Source organism: Panthera pardus, unplaced genomic scaffold (assembly GCF_024362965.1).
Source record: "Panthera pardus isolate Hobbes unplaced genomic scaffold, ASM2436296v1 HiC_scaffold_2, whole genome shotgun sequence".
Classification (NCBI taxonomy): domain Eukaryota; kingdom Metazoa; phylum Chordata; class Mammalia; order Carnivora; family Felidae; genus Panthera; species Panthera pardus.
Window position 1 is genome coordinate 77979674 of NW_026526765.1, and position 14514 is coordinate 77994187.

At 33.8% G+C, this 14514-nt stretch overlaps 1 long non-coding RNA gene across 3 annotated transcripts in view; it reads right to left on the reverse strand.

Moving 5' to 3' along the window:
* Positions 1 to 259: 259 nt before the first annotated feature.
* LOC109267647 (uncharacterized) overlaps positions 260 to 14514 on the reverse strand; it is a 153244-nt gene continuing 138989 nt past the window's right edge. For all 3 annotated transcript variants that reach the window (XR_008423788.1, XR_008423789.1, XR_002080214.2), the window contains 2 exons: positions 4904 to 4951; positions 260 to 1690 (listed from right to left, as the gene is read on the reverse strand). This is a non-coding gene — a long non-coding RNA (uncharacterized LOC109267647). The remainder of the gene's footprint in view (positions 1691 to 4903; positions 4952 to 14514) is intronic.

Here is a 14514-nt window from a genome sequence, read left to right on the forward strand (position 1 = left end):
GATGATTTCAAATGGATGAGTCCAAGTCAGTGTATGTATTATTATTTTTTCTTTAATTTTATTTATTCTGGAGAGAGAGCATGTGCAAGCAGGAGAGGAGGAGAGAAAGAGGGAGACAGAGGATCTGAAGCAAGCTCCCAGCTATCAGCACAGAGCCTGACGTGGGGCTCAAACTCACAAACCATAAAATCATAACCTGAGCTAAAGGTGGACTCTAAACCAACTGAGACGCCCAGACGCCCCTATTCCTTTTCTTTTACTGTGATATAATTAACATATAACATTAGTTTTAAGTGTGCAAAATAATATTTTAATACTTGTATATACTGTGAAATAATCACTACAATAAGTTGAGGTAATATGCATTACTACACAGTTCTTGTGATGAGAACTTTCAAATTTTATTCTCACAGCAACTTTCAAATATACAATACAGTATTAACTATAGACACTATGCTGTACATTACATCCACAACCTTTAATTTACAGTCGGAAGTTTATATCTTTTGACCCCTTTCACCCATTCTACCCACCCCCATCCCCTTCTTCTGGCCACCACCAATCTGTTCTCTATATCTATGAGGTGTTTTGTTTTAGATTGCACATATAAATGAGATCTTACAGTTTGTTTTTCTCTCGCTTGTTTCACTTTGCATAAAGTCATCATGGCCCATCTATAGTATCAGAGATTCTTTTTTATGGCTACATAATATTCAGTTATGTGTGTGTGTGTGTGTATAAATATATATGTAAGTTCCACTATAAATACATATCACATTTTTTATCCATTCATCCATTGATGGACACTTAGGTTGTTTCCATGTCTTGGCTTTTGTAAATAATGCTGTAATAACTATGGCAGGGCATATATCTTTTTGAGTTAGTGCTTTAATTTCCTTCAGATAAATACACCGAAGTGGAATTTCTGGATCATATAGTAGTTCTATTTTAATTTTTAATGGGAACTCCATACTTTATTCCATAGTGACTACACCAATTTACATTCCCCTCAACAGTGCACAAGGGTTTCCTTTTCACCACCTCCTCTTCAACATTAGTTACTTCTCATCTTTTTGATAATAGCCATCCTAATAGGTGTGAGATCATTGTGGTTTTGATTTCCTTTTCTTGGTAATTAGTGATGTTGAGTGTCTTTTCATCTACCTGTTATCTATTTCTATGTTCTCTTTGGAAAAACGTCTACTCGGTCCCTCTGCCCATTTTTTAATAAGTTTATTTTTTCCCAACTGATGTATAAGTTCTTTATGTATTTTTGTATATTAAGACCTTCTTGGATACAATTTTCAGATATTTTCTCCTACTTCATAGGATGCATTTTCATTTTGTTGATGCTCTCCTTCACTCTGCAGAAAGATTTCAGTTTGAGGCAGTCCCACTTGTTTATTTTTGCTTTTGTTTCCTTTGCTTTTTATTTCACAACTGAAAAATCATCACTGAGACTGATATCCAGGTCCTTACAGCCTATGTCTTCTTTTATAAGTTGTATAGTTTCGGGGCACCTGGGTGGCTCAGTCAGTTGGGCATCCAGCTCTTGGTTTCAGCTCAGGACATGATTTCATAGTTTCATGAGTTCAAGCCCCATGTTGAGTTCTGTGCTGGCAGGGCAGAGCCTGCTTGGGATTCTGTCTCCCTCTCTGCCACTCCTCTGCTCACACTTAAATAAATAAGCCTAAAAAATTAAAAAAAATAAAACTTTTATAGTTTCAGGTTTTATGTTCAAGTCTTCAAACCACCTTGAGTTAGTTTTTGTATATGGTGTTAAATAGTGGTGCAGTTTTCCTAGCACCACTTATTGAAGAGACTATCTTTTCATGGTATATTCTTGACTCCTTTGTAGTTAATTGACTATATATGCATAGGCTTATTTCTGGGCTGTCTATTATTCTATTCCATTGATATGTGTCCCTTTTTAATGCCAGTACTATAATGTTTTGATTACTGTAGCTTTGTAATGTAGTTTGAAATCAATTATGTGTTCAGTTTTGTTTTTTGCTTTAGTTTTTTTTGTTTGTCTTTTGTGTTTGTTTATGGGGGGGGTGGTCAAGATTTCTTTGATTCTTCAGGGTCTTTTGTGGTTCCATACAAGTGTTACACTTGTTCTATTTCCGTGAAAAATGCCAGTGGAATATTGATAGAGGTTGAATTGAATCTGTAGATCACTTTGAGTAATATGGTAGTGTTAATGGGATATAATATGTGGGTGATAGTAATTTTTACAATATATAACCATGGGATATCTTTTTATTTGTCTTTTTTCAATTTCTTTCACCAATATCTTACAGCTTTCATTGTACAGGTCTTTCATCTCCCCAGTTAAATTTATTTCTAAATTCTTTTTTTTTTAATTTTTTTTAATGTTTATTTATTTTTGAGATAGAGAGAGAGACAGAGCATGAATGGGGGAGGAGCAGAGAGAGAGGGAGACACAGAATCGGAAGCAGGCTCCAGGCTCTGAGCCATCAGCCCAGAGCCCGACGCGGGGCTCGAACTCACAGACCGCGAGATCGCGAGACCGTGACCTGAGCTGAAGTCGGACGCTCAACCGACTGAACCACCCAGGCACCCCTCTAAATTCTTTTTGATGCAATTGCAAATTGGACTGTTTCCTTAATTTGTTTCTGATAGTGTACAGAAATGCAACACATTTTTGTATATTTCGTATCCTGTAACTTTACCGAACTTATTAGTTCTAACAATTATTGGTGAAATCTTTAAGGTTTACTGTATATAATATCGTGTCATCTGCAAAAAATGACAATTTGACTTTTTTTATTTGAATGCTTTTTATTTCTTTTTCTTGCTTAATTGCTCTGGCTAAGATTTCCAATACTATGTTGAATAAAAGTGGTGAGAATGAACATCCTTGTCTTCTTCCTTATCTTAGAGAAAAAACTTTCAGATTTTCATTATTTAGCATGATTTTAGCTGTGGGCTTATCATCTATGGTCTATATAATATGTTGAAGTTCCCTTTGTATATACTCCCTTCAGTTTTTATCATAAATTGATGTTAAATTTTTTTTCACCTGCTTTTTCTGCACCTATTGGGATGATCATATGGTTTTTATCCTTCTTTTTTTAAATGTGTTATCTTACATTGATATGTCTTATTGTTTATGTTACATTAACCAAAGTACATTTTGATTGGCTTATCTAAACTTGATTAATGATATCCAGGAATTATTATGTCCAATATAAGGTGCATACTCATGTCACCATAGCTTCCACCAAACTTATCAATGGCTATGATCACAAAATGGATATCTGCTCTGACTGAAATAAATTGTAATACATTTGCTCATAAAGTTTGTCAATATTTTTCTATTACTGTTTAGTTGTTTTAACTGCCATTTAATTGTTTTCTTAATTTGTTGGGTGCATATTATTTGTTTTGACAATTCCTTAATCTGTCTCTTTCAACCTGTTTCTTGATGTTTTAGATTAATACTTCCAATGCCAACTTGACCTATTCATATAAATACCCTAAAGAACCCACTGCAAAATCATATTCTAAATCGATACAATAGTTTGGGTTTTAAAAAGAGAAGTCTGATTATAGTTTGCAGGGAGAATTTCAGAACAAAATGTATAAGAAGTGAGAGGAACTCATTAATCTCTCCCAGGATGTGAATGAATTTTGAAGCCATTTTTTGGAGCACAGTCAAAAAAAAAAGCTTTGAGGCAAAAAGTAGAAAGTTCACTTTTGATATGCAGATTTTGAAGTGTTAGAATGTTTTTAAGTGTGGATGACTTTGCTTCTACCTCATTATAGTGTGAATTCTATATGTACAGTGAACAATAGTGGTTTTTATTATAATTGTTGGTTCATTTAATCTTCTCGGGGCACATCATTCTAGTTAACATGATCTTGCCTTATCAAAAAAGTGGCTTAAGTAAATATTAAGTGACAGATATGCTTCGGTAAGAGGAAATGGTTTAAGATGTTCTTTCCCATTTGAGTCCTTGCAGTACATTTTAACAGAAGTATAGACATGTACAATCATGGAAAACACCTCTGAACGGTTTGTCAGTTTTTGAGAAAACTTAATATTAGAGAGTGAGAATTTCAAGGAGTAAGTATTTAGGGAAGACTTAGATTTATAATTTAGAAAAATTAGAAACACAGTATACTACACCAGGGCTTCAGGATATAAAATAGAGAGCCAGAGATTATATATTAGTTACTATACCTAAAACTTTATATTTTGTTATTTTTGCTAACATTTCTTTTCTGACCCCATATCAATTTTCATAAAAACATTATAGTATTATGGAAACATTAATTTATTAGAGATCTTGCCAGTTTTCTAACAGCTCAATATATCCCAGCAGTACTGAAACAAATTGGTCCATCTATATTTCTAATCCAGACATTAAACATAAATATATCCACACTTCGATAAGAACCTGTCAGAAAACAGAATCTATTGTTGGTAGAATTCTATCTATAATTATATTTTTCTTGATGTTTATATTTATCAAAAGCTATTTTGCCATTTGGAGATGAGCACCTTCCATTAAATAGGATATAGTGGCTATATAAGACCTCAGCATGGTCACATAGAATGGAATTTTGAGAGTTAATTCTCTTCATTAAAAATACAGTTTGCTAAACTCAGAAGAGAAAGGGGGTGCAATTAATGGGCAGAAACATTACTAACTATTAATGTAATAAGCAGAACAAAGAGTAAACTAAACAGACTCACGGAAGCAAAAATATTACTTACTAGAAAAGTATTTATTGAATGCCTACTCTTTGCAAAACTCTTTGACAGACATTTGGGATACAGTGGTAAACAAGATTGTTCTCTTGCTATCATGGAACAAGATGTTTTAATAGCTTCACTGAGAGAAAAAAATGAACTAGTTTTTCCAGTCCTTACCTAATTCTCTGTCATCTTTTACCTAAACAGACCTCTGCCACCAGCGAACTAGAAAAACAGAAACACAAAGTCAAAGTCAGTAAAAATCTGGAGTAAATGAGACAGGGAAACAGAGATACAAGGGTAAAGTTCTGGGTTTGCTTGCAATACTCTGGGAGTCTACAAAGACTTGTTTACACTTAAAGAGCTTACAGGATATACTTCCTCAACCACTCAAAACTATGAAAATATAATTATCAAAAGTAAAATTTTACCCTCAAGTTAATATAAAATAAACATACATCATATGTTTTATATAACCCATTATTAATGAAGGCTTTGGTGAAACACCATGTACAACTCTATGACGAAATCATATTGATTCTTTAGGAAGTAGTTGTGAGAAATGATTCCCAGATGAGGTTATTTCCCTCCCCACAATCCTAGTGAGGCAGACAGATCATTGTGATATAGTTATCCCTTTTTACACTGCCACGCTATTACGCTTGAAAAACAGTAGTTTTCAAAAAGGTAAGATCATAGCTTTAATGCAAACATAAAATGAGCCAATATATGATCTTATTTAACCCATTAATTAATGAGGGGGAAATTAAGTTATTATAATTGGTTCAACAGATATCAGAGAAGCTAAATTATTTATAGTCACTTTAACAAAGAAATATTAGTATAGCATTGCTGGGTTAGATATAAAACTGGTTAATGCTCAACAGGCCATAAATCTTCAGAGCAATCTGTTCCACCAGATGGAATTTCTTTGTGTGAGTACAGTAGGAAAGTCTACAAGAAGAAATTTTACTTAGTCTGAAAACTATAAATCAATCATACAAAGTAAGATCAAGTATGTATATTACTTTAGATTACTATTGTGTATTTTTTGGTCATCATTGTATACCAAAAGGACTTGGCCCCAGAATGTTTGCCTTATTTTGCCACATTTTAGAATAATGATTTTTTATAAGCTTTGTCACATGGATAATATTTCCAGATCTCCTGGCAGTATGAAAAACTTAACTATTTGAATGATTTCATAACCCCCTTTCTCTTAGTTTGAGGTGTGAGGAAAACCTTTCTCTCTCTCTTCCTTTCTCCTCTCCCTCTCTCCCTCTCTCCCTCTCTCCCTCTCTCCCTCTCTCCCTCTCTCCCTCTCCCTTTCCATCTTGATCTTGAGGAAAAAATATATTCTGCTGACAGTACTTTCTGATGAAATCTTCCCTTGCAAAGTTCAATCCCATCATTTTATACTCTGACAGAGATGATCACTAACATGGGCAGAATTTATCTGTAAAAAGTGTAAAGGGTCATTCACCTTTCTTCTGGATGAGGGGATATTTGTAATCTTTTGTAAATTCTTTGACTTTGGGGTTCAGGCAAAACAGTAATGGGGAGAGTCCATATTAACATTCTGTTTTACCTTCACAAATTTCACTTTATAAGATTCATCACTAATGTTTTGAAAATTGCCTATAACTATAGTTATTGTATAATTAGTTCAATTTGGAGAGCTACATATCTCCTGTTATCTCTAAATTCTGAGCCCACTGGGCCCTTGCCTGTAATTTGATCTAAATAAAAGTTTTAATGTGTACATTAAACAGAAAACTTATTTCCTGGCTCAGATCTAAGCTGAAAAGGTAATCCCTGTAGCTCCGTTTCTCAAATGACCGTGCGTGTGCGTGTGGTTTCAATCTCATCTGAAGCACTCAGTAGAAATATAAATGATTGTGTCTCTACCCAGTTTTTTCAATCCTTATCTTGGGAGACTCTGTTGAGAGTCTGTACTTTTCATACTCTCCATAGATGATGACAGTACCCAACCAGGCTTTTAAGGAATGATTTGTTGTTTAATGTTCATGGTTTTGATACTTCCTGCATATCCAAATGGAGCATCACATCTTGAAGCAGTAGCTGGTTAGTTTACTACTTAGTCATTTCAAGTAAATGTTCATTTGGCTCTTCCCCTTCTCCCTACTTATATAAAATAGAAAAACTAGGACAAAATTCAAAATGTCAAAGTCAGTTATAAATGCTACTACTCAAATAAACATACAGTCATTTTATTTCAGCATTTTAGTATTGTTTTTAATATTTTAAAAATAATGGAGTGTTTCACATTTACTATGGACACAGGTAAATACATTGGAAATATCCCTTGTTTACATTCAGGCCATTATTATCAGTAGATAAAATGATAGCCTTTTGAAATATCTGCGTTTGGAAATCTACCTCTAAAATATGTCAGAAGCTTTTTGAGTAATAAAGCACAGATAAGAGACTTATGCTCCTTAGATGATGGGATAATGCTCTGGGTGGTTTAATAGAACTGCCAGTTATCTGTTGTGGCCTCCAGGTCTTGACAGTGGGATGTGGCTCTTGGCCTCATATTTTCATATATTTTAATGGCAGGCTGGCACTCTAGTATGAAATTATTTTCAGTTTATTCCATATGGCTACAAAATCTGGTTATATGACACAACTGGCATATAACTGGAAAAATTTGAGTTTTAGAGAAGTAACACAGTGACAATTTCTAAAGTTCTGGCTACCAGCGAGACACCTAAGATCTTAACATATCTACTTTTTGAGACTTTTCTCTTACCTTTTCCTTCCCTGGACATCACGCCTAGATGTGCACACATCTTTACCCTTCTGAATGTGCCATTCTTTTTGCCTTTGTGGTATTTCGTTTATTGGTCCATCTGGGGGAATCAACTTGACCCCCAATTTCACATGACCAATTCCCATTCAACTTTAAGGTTCAATTTAGAGGACAACTCACTCCACATGGCTTCACTCATTATTTCCTTTCTTCATAAAAGGTACACTTGCATGAACTACCATAAAAGCCTATACTCTAATCTGTCATAGAGTTCATGACATACTGAAATTATTTACTTGCCTGTCATCTTTACTAGGCAAAATATTCCTTGGACATTTTATCTCTTTCATTGTGCTCACCTAATTAGAAGCTTGTAACTTTGTAGGCATTCAAATAAAGATTGATAATTTAGTTATCCTTATTCTGCATGGGTGTATCCAAGCCTGTTGATAATATTCTTACTTTTGAAATGTAGAAATAAGAGATATTATAAGGATTGTATCCTAAAGAAAACTTGTTAACAAAATTTTCCATGTGATATTATGGTATTTTCCCATTGCCTTAAGTAATATTTTCAGTTACATATATTATATGGATTTTCATTTTAGGTTGATTTTCATATAATTGTGTCAGCACTCTGATATACAAATTTCCAGTAACTTTTTCTGAAGTCTGTGAAGATGCATCAGTTGTCCTTGACATTAAAATATAAGTATATATTGATTTATAATATTTTACAAATTTTATCAAATGATCATTATAGTGTGTATATATTTATTCTATGTAAAATATGTAAATACTGTTAAGAAGCTCATAAGTATTGGTTTTTATTTGTTAGTTGACCAAGAATTACAATTTTTTTATAAAATTTCTTAGAACCACAGAACATCTGAACAAACATATATCTGAACGTGTACTGGTTTAAAGGATTTACCAAATTTTATTCTTTTTCAAGTTCCTTGAATTATGAAATTTGAATTAGCCATTAATGATGCCAAACAGCATTCTAAAAATATCATACTGTTTTAGAATTAGGAAGTATAATACTAAGGAATTTTGAATATATACCAGCAAAGATTTAATCTTAATTTGATCATCAGTGATTTTATGACTTTGAAATGAACATATTTTAGCATGTTCTACATTCCTTATTATAAAAACCTTAAGTGTTCAAGTAAAACATTAGGTGTTCAATTTATATTTTTATAATATGTTGATGATAAATAATGGTTTTGTTTAATGACATTGATTACTGATTTGGTATATTTTTCAGTGTTTTCTTTTTTGGTTTTTTAATTAGAATATTGTTCTGAGAGCAAATATATCATGGAAAATCTGTGATTCTAATGTCCAGAGTGAGATTATTTTCTATGCCATTTTGACTAGTGGAAATCAATGGTGTATGATGAACTTTAACTTAGCTCTACCCAGATAATACAAAATCGATATTTTATTCTAAGTTGGAAATGACAAATATCAAGTTATAATTCAAGGTTTTATGTAGGTTACTATACTCATAATAAAATAATTTTTCATAATAATATAATGGGAAACTTAGTTGCATTTTCTCTTTATCTTTTTTAAATTTAAATATATATATAAAATTTTATATTAGTTTCAGGTATATAATGTACTGATTTGACACTTCTATACATTATTTGGTGTTCACCATAAGTGTAGCAACCATCTGTCACCATACGATGCTATTAAATATTATTGACTATATTCTCTATGTTGTACTTATCATCTCTTATTTTGTTGTGACTTATTTTATAACTAAAAGTACATTTTAATCCCCTTTATCTATTTCACTCATCCCCCTTCCCATCTCCCCTCTGGCAAACCTTCTGGTTTCTTTCTTTGTATAAGCATCTGTTTCTGGCTTTTGTTTCATTGGTTGGTTGTTTTGTTGTTGTTTTTGTTTTTTATATTCCATATATAAAAAATGTATATATGTTATATATATGTATATATATAACATATATTATATATATAACATATATTATATATATACATATATATAACATATATTATATATATAACATATATATATATCATATATAATAATATATGTTATATATATATATTCCTTGGGTAAATATGGAGTAATGCAATGAATGGATCAAATGGTATTTCTTTTTTAATTTTTGAGAAGCCTCTATATTGTTTTCCAGAGTGGATGTACCAATTTACATTCCCACCAACAGTACACAAGGGTTCCCTTTTCATCTTCCCCCAAATTATTATTTCTTATATATTTTTTATAATACCTATTCAAATTGTTGTGAGGTAATATCTCCTTGTGGTTTTGATTTGTATTTCCCTGATAATTAGTGGTGTTGAGCATCTTTTCATATATCTGTTGGCCATCTGTCTGTCTTCTTTGGAAAAATACCTATTCCATTCCTCTGCCCATTTTTTTTAAAGCTTATTTATTTTTAAAGAGACAGAGATAGCATGAGTTGGGGGGTGGGCATAGAGAGAGGGAAAGTGAGAATCCCAATCAGGCTCTGTGCTGCCAGCAAAGAGCCTGATGTGGGGCTTCAACTCATGAAACCATGAGATCATGATCTGAGCAAAAACCAAGAGCTGGACACTTAAACAAATGAGTTACCCAGGTGTCCATCCTCTGCCCATTTTTAATTGGATTGTTTGTTGTTTTGGTGTTGACTTGTATAATTTTTTATATATTTTAGATATTAACCCCTTATTGGATATATCATTTGCAAATGTCTTCTCCCATTCAGTGGGTTGTCTTTTGTTCTGTTGGTGATTTCCTCTGCTGTGCAAACATTTTGGGTGTAGTTCTAATAGTTCATTTTCACTTTTGATTCCGTTGCCTGAGGAGACATATTCATAAACATGTTTCTAAAGGCAATGTCCAAAAGATTACTATTTTTTCTTTAAGGGGTTCAATGGTTTCAGGTCTCACATTTAGGTCAGAATAATCCATTTGAGTTTATTTTTGTATATGGTGTAAGAAAGTGGTCCAGTTTCCCCAACATCACTGTTAAAAAGACTGTCTCTTCCCCGTTGTATATTCTTGCCTCTTTTGTCATACAATAATTGACCATATAAGTGTGGGTATATTTCTGTCTATCCTGTTCTAGTGATCTATGTGTTTATTTTTATACCAGTACCATAATGATTTGATTACTCTAGATTTGTAGTATTTCATAAAATCTGGAATTGTGATAATTCCAGCTTTGTTCTTTCTCAGGATTGTTTTGCTATTTGAGGTCTTCTGTGGTTCCATACAAATTTTAGTATTTGCTCTAACTTTAAAAAAATGTAATGGGTATTTTGATAGGGATTGCATTGAATTTGTAGATTGCTTTGGGTAGTATGAACATTTTAATATTAATTCTTGCAATCCGTGAGCATGGTATATGTTTTCATTTATTTGTGTTGTCTTCAATTTCTTCAGTGTTTTATAATTTTCAGAGTATGGGTATTTCACATCCTTCGTTAAATTTATTTCTAGGTATTTTATTTTTGATATAATCATAAATGAGATTGTTTTCTTACTTTCCCTTTCTGCTATATCATTATTAGTGCGTAGAAATGCAACAGATATCTCTATATAAAGTTTGAATCCTGAAAATTTACTGAATTTATTTATTTGATAGTGTGTTTTTTTTTTTTTAGGTGGGAGCAGAGTTTAGGGTTTTCTATATATAGTATCATGTCATCTGCAGATAGTGACAGTTTTGCTTCTTTCTTACCAGTTAGGATGCCTTTCATTTGTCTGATTACTATAGCTAGTACTTACTTCCACTACTATGTTGAATAAAAGTGGCAAGAGGAAATTCTTTTTCACCATTGAGTATGATGTTACTCATCATATATATATATATATGGCATTTAGTATATTGAGGTATGTTTGCTCTAAACCCCCTTAGAGTTTTTATCATGAACAAATGTTATATTTTGTCAAATGCTTTTTCTGCATCTATTAAGATGTTCATACAGTGTTTATCCCTTTCTTAATAATGTGATGCATCACATTGATTGATTTTCAAATATTAAAATACCCATGCATCCCTGGAACAAGTCCCACTTGATCATAATGAATGATTTTTTAATGTATTGTTGAATTTGGTTTGCTAATATTTTATCGAGAATTTTTGCATCTATGTCAATCAGAGATTGGCCAGTATTTGTTCTGTGTTTCTGGGTAGTTTGCTGTTTGGTTTTGATATCCCGGTAATGCTGGCCTATAGAATAAATTTGGGAATTTTCTTTCCTCTTATGTTTTTTTGGAATAGTTTAGAAAGAAGGGGCATTAACTCTTTAAATGTTTGGTAAAATTCAAGTGTGAAGCCATTTGGTCCTGGGCTTTGCTTAGTGGAGTGTTTCAATTACTGATTCAATTTCATTACTAGTAATCAGTCTGTTTAAATTTTCCACTTCTTTCTGATTTAGTTTTGGAAGAGTGTATATTTCAAGGAATTTTTCCATTTCTTCTAGATTGTCTAATTTGTTGGCAGATAAATTTCATAATATTCTCTGTGTATTCTGTGGCATCAGTTCTTATTTCTCTTCCTTCATTTCCGATTTTATTTGAATTCTCTGTCTTCTTCATGAGCCTTCCAAAATTTTTATTACTTTTTTTATCTTTCAAAGAACCAGCTCCTGGTTTCACTGATTTTTTAAAAAGTCTCTTCCATTTATCTCTGCTTACATCTTTATTATTCCCTTACTTCTACTAGCTTTAAGATTTGTTTGTTCCTCTTTTTCTAACTCCTTTAGGTGTAAGATTAAGTTGTTTGAGATTTTTTTTTTATTTCTCAAGGAAGGCCTATAATGCCATAATCTTCCCTCCTAGAACTGCTTTCACTGTATCCCAAATACTTTGGACTGTTCTCCTTTCATTTCATTTGTATTTCTTTCTTGTTTTCCTCTTTGATATCTTGGTTGACCCATTCATTGTTTAGTAGCATGTTGTTTAGCCTCAATGTATTTGTGGTTTTATCTAGATTTTTTATTGTAATTGAAATTTAGTTTTATACCTTTGTGGTAGGGAGAGATGCTTGACACGGTATCAGTCTTCTTAAATTTACTGAGACTTATTTTGTAGCCTAACATGTAATCTGTCCTGGAGCACTTGAAAAGAATATATATTCTGCTGTTTGGGAATGGACCGTTCAATATATATCTGTTAGATCCATCTGGTATAATGTGTCATTCAAAGCCACGGTCTCCTGGTTGTTTTGTCTGGATAATCTATCTGTTGTTATAAGTGAGGAGTTAAAGTCCCTATTATTAATGTGTTACTGCTAATTTTTCCCTTTATAGTTGTTAATATTTTCTTTATGTACTTAGGTGCTCCAATGTTGGGTGCATAGATATTTATAATTAACACATTCTCTTTTTGGATTCATCACTTTATCAGTATGTAGTGCTCTTCTTTTCTCTCACTCCAGCCTTCGTTTTAAAGCTTATTTTATCTTATTTTATTTATTTTATTTTACTTTTTATTTTTTTTTAATTTACATCCAAATTAGCATATAGTGAAACAATGATTTCAGGAGTAGATTCCTTAATGCCCCTTACCCATTTAGCCCATCCGCCCCCCACAACCCTCAGTTTGTTCTCCATATTTATGAGTCTCTTCTGTTTTGTCTCCCTCCCTATTTTTATATTATTTTTGTTCCCCTTCCCTTATGTTCATCTGTTTTGTCTCTTAAAGTCCTCATATGAGTGAAGTTATATGATTTTTGTCTTTCTCTGAGTAATTTCACTTAGTATAATACCCTCCCGTTCCATCCATGTAGTTGCAAATGGCAAGATTTCATTCTTTTTGATTGCCGAGTAATACTCCATTGTATATATATACCACATTTTCTTTATCCATTCATCCATCTAAATATTGCTACACTGGCTTTTTTTTTTTTTGAATTGGTTCCATTTTCACAGAATATGTTTGTCCACCCCTTCACTTTCAATCTGTGTGTATTCTTAGGTATGAAGCGAGTCTCTTCTAGGCAGCAAATAGATGGGCCTTCTTTCTTTACCAGTGCCCCTGGTCACCAGCACCAGGCATCCAGGGTGTCTCCTGGGTGAGCTGTCTGTACTCTACTGTTGTGATTGAGTCATGTTTATTCTCAGTTCAGTTGGCTGCTCTGACCCAGTTTTCCTGCTGTGTATGCACTGACTGGTCTGGGTTTGGTTCCTGTGTTATTGAGAGGCCCAAGACCACTGCAGGCTCTTTGTGAGAGAGGCCAGGAGTCAGACTAGGTGTCTACAATAAGCCTCTCTGCCACAGCTGTAGGCAGCAGAAGGGCAAATCTTGCTCCTTCTGTAGCCAGCTACAAGGCCTGGCTGCAGGAACGGCAGGGGCACTGGTGTGTGGGCTTATTTCCCCCCCTCCGCAGACAGGAGTCACTTTAAGGTGGTGGAGGTTCCTGCAGGGACTGCTTGCAGGGTGTGGTGGGGTAGGAGCCACTCCAGAGGGAGCCTGCTGAGGCTAGCGGGTTGGATGAGGGGAGGCTGAGGGGCAATGTGAGGGTAGGGCATGTAGTACTAGCAAGAGAGATGGAATGTTAGGTCTGGTTGTTGCTGTCTATACTGAGGGAGGGGAAGGGAAAGGGCATCTGCCAGCACCCTTGTTCCTGTAAAATTCTGAAGATCCCTGTCCTTGTAGCTCACATTCTGAAATTAGTAAATAAATCTCCTTCACGTATACCCTACATACTTTTCAAAAAAAGTAATTTGCTACTGATGGTCATTCAAGTCAATTCCAAACTTTGGCTATATGAAAAAATTCTGTGAATACATTTCCGTGTTTTCCTATTTTTTCTGTGAATATCCAGGATGAATTTCTAGAAGTTATATTATTGAATCTAAGGGGCGCCTGGGTGGCTCAGTTGGTTGAGCAACCGACTTCGGCTCAGGTCATGATCTGGCAGTTTGTGAGTTCGAGCCCCGCGTCGGGTTCTGTGCTGACATCTCAGAGCCTGGAGCCTGCTTCAGATTCTGTGTCTCCCCCCTCTCTCTACCCCAGCCCTGCTCA